Source organism: Alexandromys fortis, unplaced genomic scaffold, assembly GCF_014885135.2.
Source record: "Alexandromys fortis isolate MF-2015 unplaced genomic scaffold, M_Fortis_MF-2015_v1.1 scaffold_8_1_9099942, whole genome shotgun sequence".
Lineage (NCBI taxonomy): Eukaryota > Metazoa > Chordata > Mammalia > Rodentia > Cricetidae > Alexandromys > Alexandromys fortis.
The window spans coordinates 8,379,061-8,383,246 of NW_026067898.1; the positions used below are offsets into that span (position 1 = coordinate 8,379,061).

The 4,186-nt window shown below is 39.8% G+C and overlaps 1 non-coding gene across 1 annotated transcript; it reads right to left on the reverse strand.

The window, feature by feature from the left end:
* Positions 1–681: 681 nt before the first annotated feature.
* LOC126488134 (U6 spliceosomal RNA) lies at positions 682–784 on the reverse strand. Its single transcript, XR_007588588.1, has one exon. It is a non-coding gene; the product is annotated as a U6 spliceosomal RNA (small nuclear RNA).
* Positions 785–4,186: the final 3,402 nt, after the last annotated feature.

Consider the following 4,186-nt stretch of genomic DNA (forward strand, 5'->3'; position numbering starts at 1 on the left):
GTTATTATTCCCTCCCTCCCTACTTCCTTTCTTCCCTCCCTCGCTCACTCCCTTCCTTCCTTCCTTCGGAGACAGGTTCTCACTCTGTCCTCTGTCACTCAAGGCTGACTTCTAATTCTCGGCAACCCTCCTCTTGCTTCAGCCTCCCAAGTGCTGGGATTTAGAGGCCTGAGCCTCCAGAGGCCTATAATCTGAGGGGCCCTCTCTAGGAACATAAATTATCATTGTTTGTGAGCGTAAAGAATTCTGGTTATTGTCACACTGCATTGGGGGAAAACCCCATGAAGTCTCAACCCCATAGGTAACTGAGGAGCCGGGAGCAGGAGAGGTGGGTCCTCCCCCAGGAAGAGCACGCCAGCTGGTTGTGCAGAGCCAATGCCCAGCCTGAGCAGGCTGTATTTAGGAATAGATATGTATATACATATATCCATGAAGTTAGTAATTAATCAAAAACAACTCAGTGAATTTGGAGGAGAGCAGGGAGGGGTCTGTGGGAGGACTTGATGGGAGGAAAGGGAAGGGAGAATGATGTAATTATAATAGGATCTCAAAAATAGAAAGAATTCTGGTTATTTGGTTCTCATTAGAGAGATGCTTAAAGTGTTTGCCTCAATTCTGCTTTGGATTTCATATATTTACAGTAACTCCAGTGAAATTATTCAGATCTGACTTTTTATTTTTTTAAATATGAAACGATTCACAAACTTGCATGTGATCTTTGAGCAGAGGCCACGTTAATCTTCTCTGTATCGTCCCAGTTTAAGTATGTGTGCTACTGAAGCGAGCCTCGGGTCTCTTAGTGGTCTGGCTTGACCACTCTTTCACTACCTATTTTTTCAACAAAAAAAAAAAAATGCAAATAAAAGATTTCATTATCTGGGTACAGTGGAGCACACCTTTAACCCAGTACTACGGAGGCAGAGACAGGCAAAGTTTTTTGAGTTTGAGGCCAGCCTAGTCAACACAGTGAGTTCCAAATCAGTCAAGGTTACATAATTGCAATAAATTTTACCCTATTTATTTTACTTCTTATTTGATATGCTGTATTAATACCTAATATTATAACATTAAATAGAATACTTAATAATGCTACATGTACTAACTCAAGTAAAATTTCTGTCTAATATGCATATATATGTTTGTTTCTTCCTGTTTCTCTATCTGGCTTGGTGTCATATAAATCAAGGTGAAATTACATGAGGGGGGGGATATACTTTTGAACTTCTTAATTTTTAAAAACACATATCTGTATCACAGTCTCAAACAGGAAAGGCAAATAATTAGTATTTTATAAGACCTGAGTGGAGGAAGTAGCATTGTATTAATTTCACTAAGTCAGGATGGTTTATTTAGGAAGGCGGCTGGCAGGTCCTGAATTGGAGCTTAGTCAAGTGTCATTGCTTTATTCTGACAGTACTGTTTGACCTTCAGCTACTATTTGTACCTAAAAGAGAATAATGTAAGAAGCATCGATCTTAAAAGAATATTATGACCAAGATTAGAGAATCCCAAACAAGCCCCTTAATGTTTGGAAAAGGAAGTAACGTAAGAAAAAAATATTATACTGTGTTTTAAAAAACATAGTAAGAGGCCAGTTTCTTTGTGGTCCTTTGGAAGGAACTGACAGGCCCTCATCGTAATTTGTAGACAGCAGGGCTGTGGCTGCAGGGGCATTTTTTTTCAGGTGTCCTAATAAACCCACATATATTCATATATATTTTAGTCATAGAAAGACACAGGACATGTATATTTTGCTGACTTTAACTTAAAATACCTTAGGACAAAATGTAGAACCAATAATCTGGTGTTTCACTAGAATTATGAGAACAAATGGTTTTGTCTTAATTTTTTTTCTTGGGTTTGAACCCCAGGCCTTGTATCTGACAGACGACCACTCTACCACCGAGCTACAGCCCCTGAGAACAAAAGGCCTTAAAAGTCTGATTTTCTTATTAGGAGCTGAGATTGAGATTTGGAAACCGATGGCAGCTCATCAGTTGTCTGAATTGGTTGCCAGGCAGACTGAGCTATGGCAAATTTTATAATTCTCATTTAATTTTATGTCTTAATTTGTTAGTGACTTTTAATAAAAATATTAGAGACACCAATGGCACGAACTTGCAAGATGGCGCGTCTTCTGAGAGTCTCGCTTGCTTCTGACAGAGCAGTTGACTGAGTGTTCGCACTCTTACGTTTTTACTGAGGGTTTAGTGGGTGCCTGAGTTATCTTCACCCAATCCACATGAAACTTTTACAATGTAAGCACTATTATTTCCACATTATACCAACAAAGGAACAGACTGAGAGAAGCGAAACCTTCCCAAGGAACTGTTCATAAACTCAGCAGTGGGATTAAGTTAGGTCCGACTGGCTCTAAACTAGAGCTTTTTCTAGTATATACCACTGTTGAGACAGTGGACTGTGATAAATACAACTTATAAAAAAACTAGAGGAAAGGATTTTGAGTGTTTTTACCACAAGAAATTATTGTTTGGGGGCTGTAGAGATGGCTCAGAGGTTAAGAACACTGACTGCTCTTTCAGAGGACCCAGGTTCAATTCCTAGCACCCATATGGCAGCTCACAACTGCCTGTAACTCGAGTTTCAGGGGATCCGACACCCTCACACAGACATATGTGTAGGCAAAACACTAATGCACATGAAATAAAAATAAATAAGTTATTTTAAAAAAAAGAAACGGGCATGCCTTTAATCCCAGCACTCAGAAGGCAGAGGCAGGCAGATCTCTGTGAGTTCGACAGCCTGGTCTACAAGAGCTAGTTCCAGGCTCCAAAGCTACAGGGAAACCCTGCCTCAAAATAACAACAACAAAAACAAAATGCTTATTTGAGAAGACAGATATGTTCCCTTGGATTTACAAATTACACACCATAGACGAGTATTGGATCATCATATGATACTCCATCGATGTATATAGCTTTATGGTTTTTATGTACCCGTTGAAAATAAATAAAATTAAAAAATAAAAACAATTGAATTTTTTGGAGTTGAAGTTCTCAGGCTGGATGATAGCCCTAGGTATAGAATTTATAAGTGGAAATAGAAAGAACACAGACACCTTATTGTCAAGTCTGTGGCCCAGAGCATGGCTCTGGCTTCCTGGGAAGTTGTTACAGTCTGGGGTTGTGTGTGTTTTGTGTAGGCTGTAAGCTGTTTATTAGCAACTCATGAGCAATTCAAAGCACTGTGTACTTTGCCTTTATGCATATACTGATTCCTGATTATCTGAAAATGCCTTTAAATTAGTCTTATTTGAATCTGAAAATACATGAGGAAAGAACTAGGGAGTGGGAGGAGCACGTGACTCTCCTGGGCAGCAGAAACATGGAGAAACTACTTCAAACCATGCCTCTTAGTCTTGTTTTATTTATTTATTTATTTATTTATTCATTTATTTATTATGATTATTTATTTATACAGTATCCTGCCTGTAGGCCAGAAGAGGGCACCAGGTCTCATTATAGGTGGTTGTGAGCCACCACGTGGTTGCTGGGAATTGAACTCAGGACCTCTGGAAGAGCAGTCAGTGCTCTTAACTATTGAGCTATCTCAAGAAATGTAGTGTTATTTTCACATGAAAGCCATTCAAGACAGAATGCCTTGTGGCAGACAGATAACGAGGGTTAGCAAGGGGAGGAAGTTGTTTTAAACGAGGTGTAATTATTACTTGACACTTCTGAAGGCGTAGAGATTATCTACTCAAAGCTTAACAGTGATGCCAAGGGGGCAGAAGTGATGGTTAGTTTCTCTGTAGAAGGTGGAAGGAGCTTCTGAGGAGAGTGGTGTTCATCCTTCTCACTAAAGAAAGACACTGACATGACCTAGTTTCTAGAATCTCGCTTGCCTTCTGGAAATGTAGACATGAACCTTATAGTAAGATATCATAGGCAACTGTCTTCTCGTTTTCTCTCTCTCTTTTTCCCAGAAAGGAAAATAAAACAATTCCCTTTTTACTGTTAACTTCTCTGAGGACGTCAGTAGTTTTCGCTACTGGAATCTAATTCATCTCTTCAGGTAATCACGAGAGGGCTGGAGAGATGGCTCAGCAGTTAAGAGCACTGACTACTCTTCCAGAGGACCTAGGTTCAATTCCCAGCACCCACATGGCAGCTCACAACTGTCTGTAATTCCAGTTCCGGGGATTCCAACACCCTCATACACATGT